Below are 22,190 nucleotides of genomic sequence, written 5' to 3'. Positions count from 1 at the left end.
TCTAAGTCACAGATTTCGGGACATGGCTCTTGGCAGACAGATGTGCCAGGACTTATTTTTGGCTCATAGATACACGATGAAGAAAAATAAATTATAGATATGGAATGAATTTCCCGGCTTATTAAAGGACTGTTTTTACTATTTTACAGAAATTAATGCTGCGGCGCAAAAGATTATATAGAACAACCGAAAATTGGAACGGGACCAAGTACACAAAGTAACGTTCTCTTATGATGTGCCAATGGCGCCGACTTCCTTAAGCCACAGAACAGTCATATGTAAATAAATTCGAGTGGGTGGGCTTACTTCATTTGTTATACGCGTGAGCTTTTATGGATGCCAAGGTCTAACCCATGCCAATTATTACAAGACAAACGTTGCATCTGTCTCGAAAAGAAATTGGCTGCGGAATAGAATAATTATTATTTATAACATAGAAGATAATACAAAGTAAAAGCAAATAATCAATATAAAAAATATACAAAAATGGAATATAAAATAAAGTAGTATAAAATAATATAAAATATATAATAATGAAATATATAATAATATCAGTAATATAAAATAATACAATATATAATAATATCAGTAATATAAAATATATAATAATATCAGTAATATAAAATAATAAAATATATAATATCAATAATATAAAATAAAATATATAATAATATCAGTAATATAAAATAATAAAATATTAAATAATAAAATATTATCAGTAATATAAAGTAATATTTGTTACATTATAAAAATAATGATGATATAATAATAATAATAATCATCATCATCACACAGTAAAAAATATTTAACATTAAAACATTAATATTGATTTAAAAAAAAAATGTATTAATGATTCTTACCCCTTGTTCACATCTGTGTTGATATTCCGTTCTGGGGAGTCCGCATGGGGACCCCCCGAATGGACTACCGAACGTATTTGCAAGCGGTGTGCAGTAAAAGCACACAGACCCCATAGAGTATAATGGGGTCCATGTGCTTGCCGCGAGATCTTTGCAGCAAACATGGGGACAGGAAAGTAGTTTACAATCTACTTTTCAGTCTGCATTACTTGTGCAGAGACTGTACCGAAAGCACATGGACCCTATTATAGTCTATGGGGTCCGTGTGCTTTTACTGCACACCGCTTGCAAATGCGTTTGGTAGTCCGTTCAGGGGGTCCCTATACGGACTCCCCCGAACGGAATACCAACGCAGATGTGAACGAGAGGTTAGTAAAGAACATATTAGGTATAGTGCAAGCACTGACATACTCCAAGCATATGCTATAAGGGGTTTCCAGGACTATGGCCTCGCCTTAGGATTTCGTGTTTCTATCAGATACGTTGTGACACCTTCAAACCCTGTCAATCATCTATCTGGAGAGGCTACAGTGCTCGGGTGAGTGCTGCTTCTTCTGGTCAGCACAGTGACGTCACATTCATTGGACACATGGTTATCGTGCAGCTCAGTCCCATGCAAGTGAATGGGGCTGAGCTGCAATACTAAGCACAGCCACTATTCAATGCATGGCGCTGTGCTTGATAAGCAGTAAAGAGGCTATAGTGGTTATCTGAATGTAATTTAGTGAGGGTGCCAGATACTGGACCCCCAATAAGCTGATATTGATGACCTATCCTGAAGATAGTATAGATCATCAATGTCCTAGTGGTTTTGCCTAGGTGTGAATAGCGCCTTACAATAATTTAGATCAAACTGGTATATGGCAGGTATTTTTTTTTACAATTTTTACAGCAATAATTGAATATATTTTTGTATGTATTGTAACAAAAATACCCGACTGTATGTGTGATGTGACTGATCTATATCCATATTTATTCCAGACTGACTATTGTAACTTTATAACAGATAAGAAGAGGTTAAAATATTCATCGCTAAGTGATAAATTCTTACATTTAATAAAATCTTCCCTAAAGTAAATCCATCAGACTAGATTTCATCTCTTCGATCTCTCTCTAACTCGCACGTTGAAGACCTTCATCTTGATCTTTCACCTTGCCACCGCCCCTCCCCCATCTCTTCCGGCCCTCGGTATTGATCATCTTGATGGATTTGTCTCCTGCACTTATGACTTAATGCTGAGTCTCCGCTTCCTGCTGGATAAATAACATATCCCCAGAGCCGCAGAGACCATGTCCTTCACTCTTCTCCATGTTCCCACATCCTGGTGGTCTTCTCCATAGAGATTCATTATCCTGAGGATCGGGAATCAATATCCGAGACTTGGAAAATCCTATTAAAGTGAACGCCCAACCTTGAGTTGTTTTATGTAATGGGGATTAATCTCTTGGCGACCCCCGGGGACCTCTAGTGGCCAGTAGAATGAAGACGCCATGAAGTGTCTGCACTGGAGGCTGTGCCTGTTAATTCTGCTCAGTCCCATTCACTTGGACCGAGCGCAGCACCAGACACAGATATCCATATGGGTGGGCCGCCATGTCTTTGTAAACAAGGAACGGCCCTTCTTTTACATCAAATATTGATCCAGTTACTATCATTATTAGATCCACAGGGGTCTGACACCCGGGACCCCCACAGATCATCGATATCTCAGTATTACTTACATACCACAAAACGCGCTGCTCACTCGCCATATAAACTGTAGTAGCAGGAGTAGGTGCTGCGTTGCTGTCCCATAGGTTTCAATGCCATCCCTACCCTAGCCACTACAGTTTAGTCCATCAGTGTTAGAAAATGGATAATTCCTTTAAGCTTAGGATAGGTTATCAATATTAGATTGGTGGGGGTCCGACTCCCAACACTCCAATCAATCTGCTGATTGATGGGGTGCCATGTTCAGGCTAGTGCTGTGGGTACTAAGTACAGCCCCACATAGTCTAGTGGCTGTGCCTGGTATTGCAGCTCTGTCCCATTGACATGAGTGAATGATGGATGTGACTAAGAACAAGCTACAGCCCTTGTCTGAGTGCCACAGGACCGGCAAACAGCTGATTGGTGGGGGTACCGGAACTTGGTTGGCGTTTTACAGTAAGGGAAAAGTGGATGGGATTCTACAGTTTCCCCGAAAATAAGTCATCCCCCGAAAGTAAGACATAGCAGAAGTTTTGATGAATTGCCTAATATAAGGCACCTCCTGAAAGTAAGACATCCCCCAATAATAATCTTTCTGCGCAAAGATTGTATAAAGAAAAACATTGCAGCCGGCTGAACACTGTGCACGATGTTCCGTGTGCATAGATATGTGGCTGATGACACTGCTGCGATATGTTGTATCCACTGTTCCCGCTGCTGTAGGATGAGCTGGGGTATGCCGCTGTGCATACACTAAGCATCGTATGCGGCAGGGGGTCCACTCTCCCAGCTCATTCCACAGCAGCAGGAACAATGGATACAACGTACAGTATCACAACAGCAGCCGGCTTTCCTGTGCACACAGAGCACCACACACAGCGTTCAGCCGGTTGCAATGTTTTATCTTCATACAGTCTTTGTGCAGCAAGCGCATCTCAGCGTAGCGCAGTGGTGGCAGCAGCACACTAAAATAAAATAAGACATCCCCTGAAAATAAGACATAGCATATCTTTAGGACCAAAATTTAATATAAAACACTGTCAACACTGGAAACACGGTAGCAAATCCCATACCCACTTTGCGGTACAAACTACGGTGCGGACACGCAGTGATTTCCAAAACTGGTGCGGTTTTGGAAATCACAGCATGTCAATTATATCTACAGAAACACCGTTAGCTTCCCTGTAGCTATAATTGTAACAGAAAGTCTGCGGAGGAAAACTCTGCAAACTTTCTGTCTAAAGCGCTGCAGGAAGAACCACAATGCGTTTTGCGGGACATTCTGTGGGGTCTTAGTCTTAACATGGTTTTTCTAAAGAACATGCTCAGAATAGGAAACCCCCCAAAAATGATCACTGACTGCCTAAGATGTGGTGCACGGTTGGTAATAGAATTTGGAGAGAGAATTTTTACAACCATTATCATATGTGGGTGTGGCTTCTCACAAAATGTGGGCATGGCTTAAGAGTGCCAAAAAGTGTGTCAAATTGTGTCGAAAATTTTGGTCCAAAGTAAGGCGACTAAAAGGTGTACTAAATGTAGAGTAGACAATCTAAAGACATGCCAGATTTATCATCCTGTATCAGTCACTGTGATAAAACAAGCCTTGAGATTGCTCATGCTTCCTCACAATTTTGCTTCTCAAGTCCTCAGACAGTTCTTTGGTCTTCTTTCTTTTTTCCATGCTCAATGTGGTACACACAAGGACACAGGACAGAGGTTGATTCAACTTTAATCCATTTCAACTGGCTGCAAGTGTGATTTAGTTATTGCCACCACCTGTTAGGTGCCTCAGGTAAGTAACAGGTGCTGTTAATTACCGTATTTTGCGGACTATAAGGCGCACCGGACTATAAGGCGCATTACCCATGAGCGCCTTATAGTCCTGCCTAGGTCCATATATAAGGCGCACCGGACTACAAGGCGCAGCGCTGTCCGGTGCGCCTTATATGATTGAAAGCGGCGGCCGGCAGACTTTGCCGGCGGCCGCTTAACCCCCCGCGTGCCAGCCGCTTCTATTCATTTCAATGGCACGCTTCCATTGAAATGAATGGAAGCGCTCGGCACACGAGGAGTTAAAGGGATTCTACCTTTAAAAGAACTTCCTTCTTGATCACGTCGGAATAGCCTTAAAAGACTATTCGTCTCTTACCTTTTTACCATAGCCAGCGCCGCCTTCTTCCGCAGCTCCATCTCTGTCTTCTTTGGGCCTCATGGATGACGCATGCGCAGTCGGCTCTAACAGGCTCTCGCAGCCAGAGCCGACTGCGCATGCGTCATCCATGAGGCCCAAAGAAGACGACACGGAAGGCGCGAACACAGCTCAGGGAGAAGGCGGCGCTGGCTATGGGAAAGGTAAGAGACGAATAGTCTTTTAAGGCTATTCCGACGTGGTCAGGGGGAAAAGGTTCTTTTAATGGTAGAATCTAGAGTTGAGCGAGTACTGTTCGGATCGGCTGATCCGAACAGTACTCGCTCATCTCTAGTAGAATCTCTTTAAGCAGCGGCCGCCGGCAAAGTCTGCATGCCACTTCCATACATTACAATGAGAGCGCGCTATTCAAATAGTTAGAGATGAACGAATACTATTTGAATAGCGCGCTCCCATTGCAATGTATGGAAGCGGCATGGAGACTTTGCCGGCGGCCGCTGCTTAACTCCTCACGTGCCGCCGCTTAACTCCTCGCGTGCCGCCGCTTCAAGCCTTATATAAGGCGCACCGGACTATAAGGTGCACTTTCGATTTCTGAGGAAATCGAAGTATTTTATGTGCGCCTTATAGTCCAGAAAATACGGTACACAAATTAGAGAAGCATCACATGATTTTTCAAACAGTGCCAATACTTTTGTCCACCCCCTTTTTTATGTTTGCTGTGGAATTATATCCAATTTGGCTTTTTGACAATTCTTTTTGTGGTTTTCCATTGAAGACAAATTAAATGAAGATAATAATACCAAAGAATTTGTGATTACAATCATTTTCTGGAAGAAAATGAGTATTATATGACAGAATTGCAGGGGTGCCAATACTTTTGGCCAACACTATATACACTGTATGGAACACACTCGTCTCAGTAATTTTACAGCCTGTTTTTTTTTGTTTTTGTTTTTTTTTTAAATATATTACTAAAAATAGTAACACATTTTAAAATAAAACACTTTAACATGAACAGTTGAAGGAAAATCTTATATCTAAAGATTTTGTTCAAGTATCGTATGACATGGTGAGTAATTCTAAGATAAGAAGCCTCCACATTCTCATAATCATATTATATATAGATATAGCAGAGCTGACCGTGTCAATGTGGAATCTGACGTGTTACAATATAACATTCTGGTTGTCTGTGTTTTACATAGGACTGAAATGCAATAATCCCCAGAGCTCTTCTACATCTGTATACGGAGTAACACAGACAAGTACGGCAGGGATATAACAATATGACGTATGTCTGCCGCTGCGCTATTCCATTTACTACGCACCGCTCCTGTATATTACTATGTAATTATCTTGTATAATGAGAGTCTGGCAGTCGGTAACATAGTTGTGTCTCGTGAGGTCATGGCAGGATGCTACACAGCGACGCGGCCATATGCAGGCTCTGGTGTAGTGCGTATATAATCAATGAGATGTCTGAGTGTTCTCATATATTTAGCCGTCAGCTGTCTACGTTACTACTGAGCCTACAATGTACGCTATTTAATGATCCTTGTGCTCGGTATTCCTTGACGTTTCAGAATTGCAGGTATCCGGACCGAAGACTGCAAGTTATAGACTGGGTATCGGTATGGATCCCATATAAATACGCCACGCTATACCATGCTTGTTGTTTATTCCGTGTGGTCCTTGTAACTCGTGTCTGGCCACCAATGGAAGGTTCCAATGATACAGGATAAGGATCGGGTATTACTGCTCCTCCACATGGAACGCTCCACCACGAAGAACAAAAGGGATCCGTCTCTGTTATGGGTTAACGTGTTACCTTAAAGAGGTTGCCATCATTGTTTTGTGGCCTATAGTTATATTTGATTGGTAGGGGGCCAACAGCTATCCAGGGGTGCACCCAGTCCCAATACTATACAGTGCATGGAGTCAAAACCAGATCACTCCTATATGTCCTATATAATGAATGGGCCCCAATACTGTAGCTCTGCTCCTGTTGATATCAATGGGATCTAAGTGGTTGTAACTCCAACCGTCCATCTATAGGGCACGCAGCCCATGCACTGGACTGGACGCTGATCTGTACAGGGGCCAGCTGTCTGCCCCCACTGTACCTATACAATGGCCCTTACATAGCACATAGGGACCATTGCATAGGTACAATGTGAAAAAGGCTTTACTCACTTGACATTCTGCAAATGCATCATGGGAGGGCGATTGGACCATAGACGAAGCCCCTTCTTCTGTGTAACTGGTCCCATTTGACCATGACATCTGAAGGGGCAACTACTGGCATTGTAGTTGCATTGATGGGTATGTGCTGCATAATACATCCGACACCCACCATGTTAGTTCCAGATCCCTCACCCAACCCAACATTTTGATGTACATTTCCTAGTTTATTGATTTGGCGGTGTTATTTGGGCTCTATATGACTGTATTATTTGAGCACTAGACGGGGAACCATAAGGCAGAATACCTTAAGGCACCAACCAAGGATAGCCCAGAGAAGTACTGGATGGTACAATGGCTGGATGAAGCTCACCAGGGGTCCCAGAGGTTGCATCTGAGATCTTCAGGTGATCATTGGAGTAGCCGTTCTTCTAGAACAGGGGTAGGGAACGTACGGCTCTCCAGCTGTTGCAAAACTACAACTCCCAGCATGCATACTGGCTCTGCTGTTCTGGGAACTCCCATGGAAGTGAATGGAGCATGCTGGGAGTTGTAGTTTCACAGCAGCTGGAGAGCCAAAGGTTCCCTACCCCTGTTCTAGAAAGACCAATTTAAGAAGACAACTCCTTGTCAGTAAGAAATAGCTTTCAGCGGAACTATTTTTGTATGGTTTAATTAACACGTCTTGTAAGATGTAGACTGTGAGGTTACCTCCTTGTTATATGGCTATGTGATGGCAGGGAGCTGTGTAAATACCTTCTGTTACAAGGCTTTGTAGATGAGCATATTGTGACATATATTTTATGTTTCCACAGTTATAAGTCTTGAGGCACAGATCTGCCCAATACTGCATTTATAGGGGATCCTCCGGAATGGACACTGACCACCCATTACCTGATCACTGGCACAGTCGTCCATGCTTGCTGCATCCTATTTAATGTCTATGAGACTGATGGAGATAGCTGGGTACAGTGCTGAGCTATCTTCATCGGTCCCATGGACTATCAATGGAGTGGCAGTGTGCATGCGCGACCAGCACTCAAAAGGGTGGACACAGCATTTTTCATTGTCTCTTTGCTATATGTAACAGAACAGTAGCCATAGGCAATCACCTACGGATCCCATAGACTACAATAAAGGACTTCCATGCAGGACCTCTCTCTCCGCTGATTTTAAGCAGATTTAGGAGACTCCGACCCTAGCCGAACTTTGTAGCATTGTTTACACACCTTCCAAAAACTTGCCTCCCAAACATCCTGGATTCAGTAGGACTGCCCTGGATTCTGAGTGCTGTCCTGCTATCCCAGTCAGCGGGAGGTACGTCCCAACTTCAACTCATTTGCGTCTGTGCCCACTCAGCCATTGTCTCTGCTCCAGACCTCTTGGGAGCAATATATATGATACAGTGACATCACTTACATTGTGCCTTTGCTCACTGAAGCCCCCAGGAATAGAAAGAGAACAGCAGGGAAACCGGGCAACCAGGAGTATTAGTTTTTTTTTTTTTGTTTTTTTTTTAAATCTATTATACTGTGGGGCCAGCAGGAGGGGGACATTATACTGTTGGAGCTGCAGGAGGGGGGCATTATACTGTGGGGGATGCAGGAGGGGGGCATTATACCATGGGGGCTGCAGGAGGGGGGCATTATACTGTGGGGCTGTAGGAGGTGGGCATTATACTATGGGGGATGCAGGAGGGGAGCATTATACTGTGGGGGCTGCAGGAGGGGGGCATTATACTGTGGGGCTGCAGGAGGGGAGCATTATACTATGAGGGATGCAGGAGGGGAGCATTATACTGTGAGGCTGCAGGAGGGGGCATTATACTGTGGGGGCTACAGGAGGGGACATTATACTATGGGGGCTGCAGGAGGGGTACATTATACTGTGGGGGCTGCAGAAGGGGGGCATTATACTGTGGGGCCTGCAGGAGGGAGGGTATTATACTATGAGGGCTGCAGGAGGGGGACATTATACTGTGGGGCTGCAGGAGGGGGCATTATACTGTGGGGCTGCAGGAGGGGGCATTATACTGTCGGGGCTGCAGGAGGGGGGCATTATACTGTGGGGCTGCAGGAGGGGGACATTATACTGTCGGGGCTGCAGGAGGGGGGCATTATACTGTCGGGGCTGCAGGAGGGGGCATTATACTGTCGGGGCTGCAGGAGGGGGGCATTATACCATGGGGACTGCAGGAGGGGGACATTATACTGTGGGGCTGCAGGAGGGGGGCATTATACTGTGGGGCCTACAGGAGGGGGATATTATACTGTGGGGCTGCAGGAGGGGGGCATTATACTGTGGGGCTGCAGGAGGGGGGCATTATACTGTGGGGGCTGCAGGAGGGGGGCATTATACTGTGGGGGCTGCAGGAGGGGGGCATTATACTGTGGGGGCTGCAGGAGGGGGGCATTATACTGTGGGGCTGCAGGAGGGGGGCATTATACTGTGGGGGCTGCAGGAGGGGGACATTATACTGTGGGGCCTACAGGAGGGGGGCATTATACTGTGAGGCTGCAGGAGGGGGGCATTATACTGTCGGAGCTGCAGGATAATGCTGTGAGAGAAATTGGAGGGGGACATTACATTATGATGGGAACTAATGGATATTCTGGCAGGGGACATTATACAGTGGGGGCAATTCAAGGGGGGAATTATAATGTGGGGGCATCTTTAGAGGGACATTATAATGTGGGGCATTATACTATGTAGGGCCAAAAAAAACCATGGGCAGAGCCAAAATAGAAGTGGGCAGGGCTGGAGGGGGGTCTTACTATATGTAAGTTTGCACATTTTTTCAGTCCTTTGAATGTTGTGGTACATGCCAAAACTTCTGCCCAGTACCGTATGTCAAGGCTGTATCCTAAATGGGGGAGGACAGATACAGTAGATTAGATACTCCGACTCTTTTAGTATTTATTTATATCCGTAGAAAATGCAAATTGAACTAAAGCGGTAACCGAGTCGCGGCGTCACGGCGTCATTGAGATGTGACATTTCACTAGTCAAGGTGGTGAGAATGTATTTTCGCTCCTCATTATAGAGAAGTTTCTAACACCTCGTAGCGGTATATATGATACTACCACCCCGGGCACGCCAGGAGCCAATCACCTGGAAACAGCTCGGCCTATTTATAGCTGGTGATAATAGCGATACGGTGTAATAAACAGGGAGGGGGAGAAGGCATTTTTATTCTTGCTGAATTGTATAAAAGCATACGGTAATTAGATCCGCATTGTCTGCACTGTATACAAGAAATCTAAGATGTATGGCGGTACATTGGGCTGGATTAATTTTACTGATGGGTTGAGAATAAGTGTGATAACAATGTATGACTAATCCTTCATTGAAATGTCTGTATATTACATCTTTATAAGCAATCCATTCTTGGCAGTACAGATGAGTGGCACCACATAGGCGCTCCTTATCTCCTCCTGTTCAATCTGCTTGCTACTGATCCCTGGTTTTGAAGTCACTTCACTTGTCTTGCCCACTAACTGATCGTCTGGCGCTCTTACGCCTCCTTGCCTTCCCTCTTGTCTTCACATGATGAGCAGCTTTTCAAAACAAGACGATTTTGTGATATTTTCTCTCTATGTGTGTCTGTGGCCACCTAGTGGTTGTCTTGTGAATTGCATCCTGTCAAGGGTTTTGCTAGAAAGTCACAATATTGTATAAAATAGGTAAAATAGTCCTTAGCCAATTTTGAGTTAACGTAAGAGTGAATATATCTGTGTTGCACAAAAAGAAGTTCTTCAGCAGCTGCAGCGTGTATTATACAGTACTGAACATTATAGACACTTCAGCTGCTGCAGAATGTCAGAGTATGTCAGTTCTTTCACGATGAGAAGGTTTCATATCAAACAATGATTGACAGAAATCTACTTTATAAAGAAGTTCTGCAGCAGCTGAGATGAGTATAATAAGGAATAATGTATCCCATTCTATAAATTGTAAAGAATGTTAGAAGTCATCTAGGAGTTTCATGATTTATATAGATGTGCTCAGCTCGTGGCCTTGCTGAGGAAAAAAAAACGGCAGCGTGAATTGACCAGCGGATTATAAATCTACATCTCGGCATTTTATACGGTAAACTTTCAGAAATTGCGCGCTGAATTCTTAGGATCTGTAAATATTACTGAAGAGACCGGGTTCACATCTACGCCCGGTCTGCACTTTAGCCAAGCCAATCCGTCCGGTTTCCATCTTCTACCCCGAGAAACCGGACAGGGGACGGAAACCCGGTGATCAGTTTTCAAACCTATTCACTTGAATGGGTTTGCAAAGTGACTGCCGTGTGCGTCTTCTGCCTCTCCGGGCGAAACCAGTTTTTTAAGCCGGACACAAAGTCAGACACGCAGGACTTTGTGTCCGGTAAAAAAAAACGGTTTAGCTGCGGAGAGGCAGAAGACGCACACAGGCGGTCACTTTGCAAATCCATTCAATTGAATGGGTTTGAAAACTGACCGACGGGTTTCCGTCCCCTGCAGAAGACGGAAACCCGCCGGATTGGCTAAAGCGGAGACCGGGCGCATCCCTCAAAAACTTGGCAAGTAGGAGCCAATTGGTTCTGTGGTGACTTCTAAAATTCTTATATTTTATAATAGTTCAGATGAAAAACCAAATACATAGGAGCATATGGCATGCGTGCGGCCACTCCATTCCAGCCGAGTATAACACTCAACTATATCCAACAGCCCCATAGAGAATAAGTGGAGTACAGCACAAATATGTACAAGTTACCCATTCTCATAATGGGTGGGGGTCTGAGCAGTCAGTTATTACCTATGTAGTATATAGGGGATAGCTTAAAATTAACCCTTGCTGGAAACAGGAAGCATCACCCCATTGTGACTGTTCTAGTGGCCTGTGTGAGGATTTATAGATGTCCTTCCGACATCTGTACATATGCGACGGATGTCAGGAATTTAAATACGGCAACGTACTCGTCGGCTGTTTTATGTTGCAGGGACCCGGTGGCAATGTCCGTTGTAAGAAACCTCGGAGATTTCAGACATTAACTCTAATTAACGGTGAACAAATGTCTTTGGTTTTGCAAAGTGTTTCATTTTCGTAAAGGTATTAAAATATTAAAAAAAAAAACTATAGAAATTTGATATTGGCATAATTGTACTGATCTGCAGAATAGAAGTCATATGTTATGTTTAGGGTTGAGCGATCGGGATCGGTAGGAAAATGATCAGAAATCAGATTTTAAAATTGCTCCAGAAAATTCAAGATTGGCTCAACCCTACTGTATCTATAATATACAATTAGGGTTGAGCGAATGGGATCGGCAAAGATCGCAGACCAGTCGGCAAAGATCGCAGACCAATCGGCAAAGATCGCAGCCCGATCGGCGATCGAGCAAATTTCACGATCGGGATTGTCTGGAAAATGATTGGAAATCGGATTTTAAAATCGATCCTGAAATCTCAAGATTGGCTCAACCCAAGTTATTAGAGATGAGTGAGTAGTATTCGATCGAGTAGGTATTCGATTGAATACTACGGTATTGGAAATACTCGTACTCAATCGAGTACCACTCGCTATTCAAATGGAAAAATTTGATGCAGAACCAGCATTGATTGGCCGAATGCTATACAGTCGGCCAATCAATGCTGGTTCTTCTCCTACCTTTAGAAGTCTTCTCCATGCAGCGTCCCCGCGGCGTCTTCCAGCTCTGAATTCACTCTGCCAGGCATCGGGCCTGGGCAGAGCCAACTGCGCATGCCCGCGCTACAAAAAAATGGCCGCTTTGACTGTAAGCAGCCATGCGCAGTCGGCTCTGCCCAGGCCCGATGCCTGGCAGAGTGAATTCAGAGCCGGAAGACGCATTGAGGACACTGCACGGAGAAGACTTCTCGGAGGATCCAGCCCGACCCTCACACGTGGACTTGGTAAGTATAATTTGATCGAACGTTGCCTACCCCTGAAACGAGCATTTTTCCCCCATAGAGTATAATAGGATTCGATATTCGATTCTAGTAGTCGAATATTGCGGGGCTACTCGAAACAAATATCGAATATCGAACATTTTACTGTTTGCTCATCTCTACAAGTTATGTCTGCTCCACAGTGAACACTATAAACATAAAACCTGTAAGAATATGGCACAAATACCGTTTTTCTCCAATTCTACATGATTCTGAATTTTCCCCCCAATTTTCCACTACATTATACAAAGCAATAAATGCTGCCATTATAAAGTGCAATATGTTTTGCAAAAAATAAGCCCCATACAGCTCTGTGAATGGAAAAATGAAAATATTACATTTTTGGGGGAAGCAAAAACAAAAATGCAAAAATGAAAAATGGCGGCAGAAAAAAAGGGCAACAAAAAAAAAACAAAACACAAAAACTTGATAATTCTGATGGAAATATTGAGCCGAGGAGTAAACCAATTTCTGATTCCTGTAATTCTTCCTGTATCCTGGTTTGTTACTATAATATTAATATCATATTTAGAGCTCAAAATGAGACAAGAAATCTATTACAAACATCTTGAGTGTCGAGTGCAGGAAGCGTTGGATTTTCCATTAATTTTTTAATTACAATTTTCATGCAAAATAAAGGAATGAGGCGACTTTTAATGGCGACATTGTTTTCCATTTCGGTGATTGTTTTCTCCATTACATACTTTTTATTCTCGGTGGTAATGTCATTCAGTCGGGATGAGAACAATAGCAACATCAGAGGGGATCTGAGTAATTAAAATGTCAGTGTCATAAAATCTAATTTTCTCGCTCGTTATTATCTGTTATTACACAATTTCCGACGCCCTGTTATTCCAGATTTATTCGGCAAGGACCATGATATGAAACTGCCCATAAAGGTGCCATCGATGGGTAATTGGGAAGGGGGTCTCAATCAGTTCTACATCATGGATGAGCAACCAATACAGTAACAAGAAGAAGAAGAATTATAAAAATTTTGACTTCAACAATGATGTCACCAACCACGTTACATGAATGTTGCGTCTAATCTCTGGCCTCCGTAGTCATGTCGGCTAGTCAGACATTGTAGCGCAGCATCTGCACTGATGTTGTTCTCTACTATGACATATGACCCCTGTCTCCAGTGATTGGCTGCATTGGTCACAAAAAGTGGACTTGGAATTCCTGTGCTTCATACCATTTTTTTTAGAGGTCTTCAAAAACTCCTTCAGGCTCATGATAGGAGGAGGCAGAATCCTGGAAGTGATGATCCGGCCCCCACAGATATAGCCCTGATCTCACCATCATCCAGTCTGTCTGGGATGAGATGAAGAGACAGAAGGATTGGAGCAAGCCTACATCCACAGAAGATCTGTGCTTAGTTCTCCAAGATGGTGGCAGGAACAACCTCCCTGCCGTGTTTTGCCAAAATCTGTCTGCAAGTACCGAGAAGAACTGATGGAAGGCAAAGGTCATACCAGATATTGATGGGATTTACATTTCTCTTTCATTTACCATTTCATTTTGTTACTCCGACTCTACAGTTCCAACTTCGACAGCTCCAATATACTATTGTGCACTATATTGTAATACTATATGTGTGCTATGTGGTGATTATATTAGGGCTATTACTGTACAGTCTGTGTACATCTAGCAATGTCATAAAAATACCATATAGCAGTATTAGTGGTGTAACTACCGCCATAGCAGTGGAGGCAGCGGCTGCCACAGAGCCCAGGACATTAGGGCCCGGCGACAGCCGCTACCGCTGCTTTTTTTTTTTTTTTTTAATAGGCCATTACCAGCTGGAGTTACTCCAGTCGATAACGGGCCCTATTTACTTACCGATCCTGGCAGGGCCTGGATTGGTAAGTGAGACTGCGGGCCCCACAAACACTATCATTATACTCAGGGGTCTTTTCAGACCCCCGAGTATAATTATCGGAGGCCCGGGAGAGGTAAGAAACATAAAAAACACTGTTACTTACCTCTCCACAATCCGGGCAGGCTTCAGTCCTAGTCGTCTGACATCTCAAGACCCCGGCCTGCGTCCCAGGTGATGTGACGTCTGACGTCATTGAAGATGGACTACAGCAGAGGCTAACAGCGGAGTCCAACAGCAGAGGACTGCAGCAGAGCCGGTGAGTGAGTAACAGAGTTTTTTTTAATGTTTTTCTCCCCCTGGGTCTCCGATTATTATACTCTGGGGTCTGAAAAGGTGTCCACAGTGGGGCATAATACTGTGTGCAGGGTCCACTATGGGGGATAATACTGTGTGCAGGGGCCACTATGGGACACAATACTGTGTGCAGGGGCCACTATGGGGGATAATACTGTGTGCAGGGGCCACTATGGGACACAATACTGTGTGCAGGGTCCACTATGGGGGATAATACTGTGTGCAGGGGCCACTATGGGACACAATACTGTGTGCAGGGTCCACTATGGGGGATAATACTGTGTGCAGAGTCCACTATGGGGGATAATACTGTGTGCAGGGGTCACTATGGGACACAATACTGTGTGCAGGGGCCACTATGGGGCATAATAGAGCGCACAAGAATGCGTAAGAGGTGTCGGCCGAGGTCTCGAGCGTCGGTGTTGGTTGGGGGAGGGCCCATGTCAAAAGTTTGCCACGGGGCCCCGCCATTCCTAGTTACGCCACTGAGCAGTATTATTTAGATACATGTGAATCTATTACTTTTCCGTCTCTACCTACAGTATATCGTCCACCTCGTCTTCAAATATTGGTCTGCGACAGTGTCACTATATAAATCACATTTCCACGCACAGCAGATGTTACTGTGACGCCCAAGCCTAAATCTACTTTGCCATCATGATTTTTTCATTCACTTTAATTTTCCTGTCCAACATTTCGTGATGTGTGGCTTCATTGAGGGAAAATCCTTGGCTGTACCCCGTAGAGCGGGGATCCCCCCCTCCATGGTTTTATTCTACGCCTTTGATCTCGTAATACATAATAAAGTCTCATTCTTGCACTGGCATGCAAAATTTCTTTCCTTTTCCAAGTGATATGCGGGATATTAAATCTCTGTAGGCTGACAAAGATTAACACTTACATGGAAAGAAGAAATTCCATCTATCGGTAAATATTTTATCAGTCATAAAACACAAAAATGTAACTCCTTGGTTATGGGTAGGTTCTATTCTATTGTATTGTATTCTATTTTATTCTATTTTATTTTATTCTATACTGTTTTATTTTATTCTATTCTAGTCTATATTATTCTATTTTATTCTAGTTTAGTCTATATTATTCTATTTTATTCTATTTTATATTATTCTATTCTATTTTATATTATTCTATTCCAGTCTATATTATTCTATTTTATTCTAGTCTATATTATTCTAGTCTATATTATTCTATTGTATTGTATTCTATTCTAGTCTATATTATTCTATTCTAGTCTAGTCTATATTATTCTATTCTAGTCTAGTCTAGATTATTCTAGTCTAGTCTAGTCTATATTATTCTATTCTAGTCTATATTATTCTAGTCTAGTCTATATTATTCTAGTCTAGTCTATATTATTCTATTTTATTCTAGTCTATATTATTCTATTTTACTCTAGTCTATAATTTTCTATTTTGTTTTATTCTATTTTATTCTAGTCTATATTATTCTATTTCATTCAATTCTATTTTATTCTTTTCTATTCTATTCTTGGTTCACTGTGAAAACTTTACTAAGGAGGAGGTCATCTTGTACGGTGCCTTTACACAGTCACTTCTCGTTTATTACTTTACTATATACATAGCTTTTTCTACTTCTCATCCCTTAAAGTTTCCATGGTTTCATGACCCTTCATCACCAAACAATGGAGACAGCTTTGACCTTCCGGGCATTTACCGTTCCAATTAAATGTAAAATATCTATATCACAAAGCTTGGAGAGAAATGTCTCTATGGGATAGAATATGGAAGCAGATATGAGTAACAGAAATCTGACCTCTCAGGTATATTGGGTAGAGCTGGGTCAATATTCCATTACTAAAGCCTATTGTTAGGTTATTTATGTCGTTTACATGGCTTACAGATCGTTCTTTCTACAGCAGGGCAGAGGGTCAGAACGACTTGTTGGTGACTTCTCTCCCTCCTCTGACATCTTTACTGCCCTCCCTGTACCATGTAGTTGCCCCTTCCATTGCTGACATCTCCCCTTCACTTTTATACACAATTGCTTATGTGTCAAACATGACAACCTATAGCATTATACACTGACTACATGAAAGCCATTAAAGCTGCTTAGTGTAAGATCACTCTGGGTGAACGAAAGTCCCCCTAAATGTCCCTGCGAGGTCTCCATCATGACCAACGCTCATTCACATCTGTCAACCTGGCAGCTCCATACAAGAGAATGCTCTTCATTCGCAGGGAGACTTCAGGGGACTTTCAGTTCTCCATTCTCCTACTCGCTGGGGGTCCCCATGGTCGGACCCCCAGACAGCTGACACTTATTCCCTATCATGTGAATAGGGGATACGTGTCTTTAAGGGAACAACTCCTTTAAAGGGATCAAGTCTATCAAATCCAAAATACCTCCCAAACCAATAATAATCCAGTACATAGAAGAAAAATCTCACAATGGCCACAAACCAATATCTTTTTATGTATAGGCAAATCAGCCTTAAGTGCACTGGGGGCGGGTCTTGATTTGCCAACTTTGCCTGTAGGCCGCCAAGACATGTGCAGAGGCTGAAAATGCCATTACCGAATAAAGGGAACAGTGCGGGGTGTGATTATACAGGAGAGTCGGGACTCTTGTAGTTGTCAGTAGGCCCTGCCCCCAGTGCACTTGCTGGATGACTTGCATATTCATAAATAGATAACTATCTCTGCATTGCTTCATCTGTTTCTGGGCAGAAAATATGTTTTTGCTTCTATTTAAAGCCCCTATGTGGCACTATTATTAATTCAGCAATCATTTTGGACTCAATAGATTTTTTTTATTATTTATTTATTTTTTTACAGAAAAAAAATCGATTTCATATGATAAAGAAAAAAACTAAAGACCATAGAAATCTTTTCAATGTAAAATATATTGAGAGTGGTAGAGTCTATACGCTGTTCATTCTATGAATGGTCGGACATGTAATACATCCATATAGCCATATCCTGTCTATAGGAGCCGCATACAAATAGACACATAAACACATATAGAATACGAGTGATACAACACTATAGCAAAAGGGAAGCGAGGACTGAGCAACGATAATCCTTGTAATCTAATTATCTAATACAAAGCTGACTTTGCTACATGTAGCAGAGCTGGGCATTCACTGTCTATGAAGTGAACAATGCGGCCGCAGAGTGTTATTGACAAACCCGGCTCTGCTACATCCATAGCTTATACAATAGTAATAGAATCCTGATGTCACAAAGCAATAGCAAAATCCCTCCAGCTGTCAACTAACACAACGGAGCCTCAATTGTCACCCTGTCACCGAGGAAGCTCCATGTCACAACAAGGAAATTGTGGCACGTCTGAGACGCAACAACGTAACACTATTATGGATGCGGTGCTGGCGCTATCTTATTATATTGTGCATATAGAGCACCGACAGATTGGCATTTCTGTACACAGTTTGTCATCTCTCACATCAGTTTCTGCCCTCAGGAGGTTCATGATCCTTTCTGACTAGTATAATGGAAAACGGCGCCCCCTACTGGAGGCTACCACATGGCATCACACTTCAACATCCCAAAAGGGCATGTGCTAGTCACCCTGCATTGGGTGGGCTAATTTAGGGCAGTAAACTAAAACGACCCCATTGCCAAGTACTTAGGATCATCAGATATTTTTAGGAATCTATTTTAGATTTAAAGGGGCTCTCCACCTCAATATCCGCTGCCAAAACTGGTTCCCATTGATTTCAATGGGAGCCGCTCGCTTCTTTTTTCCAGTAGCTAGTAGCAGAAAAAAGAAGCGAGATGGCCCTTCTTGCTGCGGATTCTGTGGTATGAGGCTCCCTCCTGATTCAGCCCATTCATTCTGGCCTAATCCGGAGCGGAATGCCGCAACGTGATGCCGATGCAATGCAAATTCCGCCACGGAACATACCCTTATAGAGAACTTTTCACCAACTCCAGCTTTTTGCCTCCCTTAATAGTTGCCCTTCCCCTGATTCTGGCACAGTTAGAATCTTTTCTCTAGCCCCCACCATTCTCAATCAATCAATGCTTTTAGTTTCCATGCCCAATATGCTAATTAGGCTCTCTATTGTCAGGTAGGCGGTCTGTGACTGTCTGTTTCAGCCTAGGAAGGTCCACCTGACAGTAGAGAGCCTAATTAGGGTTTGGAAACTAACAGCATTGATTGCTCAGGAGTGGTGGGGGATAGAGAAACAATTCCAACTGTGCCGGAATCAGTGGAACAGCAGCTATTGAAAGAAATGGGGTGAAAGGTCCCTATTAAGACTCATCAAAATACAGGATTTTTTAGTCCCGTTGAAATATATATATATATATATATATATATATATATATATATATATATATATATATATATTTTTTTTTTTTTAATTAGGGTGCTGTGATCAACCCTTTACGGTATATGGGACAGAGCGGGGTACGTTTTACAGATAAGGGGCATCCTTGTGTTCTGGGCTTTTGGCGAGTCCCTGGTTTCCTGAATTCTCAGTTTTCCCCTATGTCACAGTCAGTGTTGGATGAGACTGTTGGAGGCGCATTGACATGAAGAATTAGAATTTCTATGTGTTACTTTATACATACAGTACTGGGCAAAAGTTGTAGGCAGGCGCAAAGAAAATGCTGCAAAGTAAGAACGCTTTCAGAAATAGAAGGGTTAATAGATTAGATAAGATTAGATAATAAAGAAAAGAGAAATGTAAATACATGCTATCAATATTTGGTGTGACCTTTGCCCTTTGGAGGAGGAGTCCTGGAAGTGATGATAGTCCTGATCTCATCATCATCCAGTCTGTCCGGGATGACATGAAGAGACAGACGGATTGGACAAGCCTACATCCACTAAAGATCTGTGCTTAGTCCTCCAAGATGGCGGGAACAACCTCCCTGCCAAAAACTGTACCGAGAAGAACCGATGGAGGGCAAAGGGCAAAGGTCACACCGAATAGTGATGGGATTTACATTTCTCTTTCTGATCATGCATATCTCCTAGATCGAGGTTTCTCTATGTCCCTTGGCAGAGCCCCCTACTAAAATTCTATGATCATATACAGCGATGCTTATGATATGTATATATATATATATATATATATATATATATATACTGTATATGCATGTGGACAATGCGAATACCCCCTCAGATGTAACCCATGGGGTTAATATCACGCACATTGACAATTCAGGTTCTAATGACTTCACATAAATAGGAAATCACATTTTTCCTAAACTTGTAAAGTTGGGACCATGTCCCTGTTCCTATATACCACACAGCACCGTCGCCCGTATACCATTGTTTCCTCTTCCCCTACCAATCACTTATTAATCATAAAGCATTTCCAAATCTATAACCCTGATGGAAACTTAATGGCGGCCGGACGGGAAAAGCAGAACCTGAAAGTCAGGACACATTTCCCCTCCATAAATCAGATCAATGGCAGCGGGTTAAAGCCGCCACTTAAAAAAAAATGTCCATATATAGCGTATAGATAAAAAAGACATTGTAGTGAGTAATGAACAGAGCGCTGTCCACATAGTCCCTGGGGGGAGAGAAGAATGAACACTGCCCAGATTAAAGCAGGTTGCGAGCAGGCGATAAATAGCAATGTGCGGAGCTGGGTATTGTAACCCGGAGATACTGAGGATCCTCCAAGGAAATTTGATATTCTCCTGGGGATGCGCCGATGCTTCGCCAGCAGAAATACGGTAATGTCATCGTTAAGAATGATTCCTCAATCTGCATCCCCCCGAAGGGTTAACGTTCAGCCCTATAGACATCCACGCACATGGCAAAAAAGTAATGTGCAATATTAACCCTTTAGTTCTAAAGTCTACGCAAACTGTCAGTATATATAACACAGGCAGTATATAGACGGATGGGGTCATGGTAATGAGCATGCACAGGGATCAGGCACTGACCGGTGTACTTTAAGGCGTGCAGAGGAGGTCTTGTCATATACAAGGAACAAAAAGCAGTAACAATGTAACAATAGTCTGACTTCGGCTACTACTTACTGTTCCCTTTAGCTCCCTGTCCCAGCCCTCAGTATGGAGGTGAGCTGTCAGCGCCAGCACTTGTAGCCCAGGCTGCCTCCTCGCTCTTCTCATCTAGATATTCCAGCAGGGACGATCCAAGCCTGGGAGTGGTTGTGTGCAAAGCCTGCTGGGAGTTGTAGTTTTAATTAGGGAGCTCATGTGCTGTCTGCGCTCACAGATGATTGACTGGGAGGATGGGAGTAGTGCAAGGCATGGCGAAGGGGAATATCTGTGGCATGTACTCAAGGAAACGCGTGAGAAGCACAGGACATCTTCAGAAAAATATATAAAATGAGAAAGATATCTACAGAGGTAGCAGAGATGAGTTTGTTATATCATTGCTGTTTATGTGTGATAAGATAATATAAGGTAGTGGGATTTACCGACTGGTCTGTGTAATAAGATAGATAGATAGATAGATAGATAGATAGATAGATAGATAGATAGATAGATAGATAGGAGATAGATAGATATTAGATAGATAGATAGATAGATAGATAGATAGATAGATAGATAGGAGATAGAGATATTATAGATCAGTAGACAGATACAAGATATATATTATAGACAAAATAAAGTAGATAGATAGATATTCTAGATATAATAGATACAGTAGATACATAGATAGATATAAATATGATAGATACAGTAGATAGATAGATAGATAGATAGATAGATAGATAGGAAATAGATAAATAGATAGATAGATAGATAGATAGATAGATAGATAGATAGATAGATAGATAGGAAATAGATAAACAGATAGATAGATAGGCGATAGAGATGCAGTTTTTAGCATTATGGCTAATGAGATAGATATACAGTCCTATGAAAAAGTTTGTGCCCCCCTATTAATCTTAATCATTTTTTGTTCTAAATATTTTGGTGTTTGCAGCAGCCATTTCAGTTTGATATATCTAATAACTGATGGACACAGTAATATTTCAGGATTGAAATGAGGTTTATTGTACTAACAGAAAATGCGCAATATGCATTAAACCAAAATTTGACCGGTGCAAAAGTATGGGCACCTCAACAGAAAAGTGACATTAATATTTAGTAGATCCTCCTTTTGCAAAGATAACAGCCTCTAGTCGCTTCCTGTAGCTTTTAATCAGTTCCTGGATAGAGATGAGCGAACAGTGTTCTATCGAACTCATGTTCGATCG

The 22,190-nt window shown here is 42.6% G+C and overlaps 1 protein-coding gene across 1 annotated transcript in view; it reads right to left on the bottom strand.

Annotated features, from left to right (window-relative positions):
* Window positions 1–21,077, bottom strand: part of TMEM74 (transmembrane protein 74) — a 35,230-nt gene extending 14,153 nt beyond the window's left edge. Inside the window, exon 1 of the mRNA XM_075270284.1 lies at window positions 21,001–21,077. The gene's annotated coding sequence lies outside the window, so the exon portion shown is untranslated. The remainder of the gene's footprint in view (window positions 1–21,000) is intronic.
* Window positions 21,078–22,190: the final 1,113 nt, after the last annotated feature.

The sequence above is a fragment of the Leptodactylus fuscus genome, chromosome 4 (genome assembly GCF_031893055.1).
Source record: "Leptodactylus fuscus isolate aLepFus1 chromosome 4, aLepFus1.hap2, whole genome shotgun sequence".
Classification (NCBI taxonomy): Eukaryota; Metazoa; Chordata; class Amphibia; order Anura; family Leptodactylidae; genus Leptodactylus; species Leptodactylus fuscus.
The sequence above is the reverse complement of the archived record's forward strand: the minus strand, read 5'-3'. Positions and strand labels throughout refer to the sequence as shown.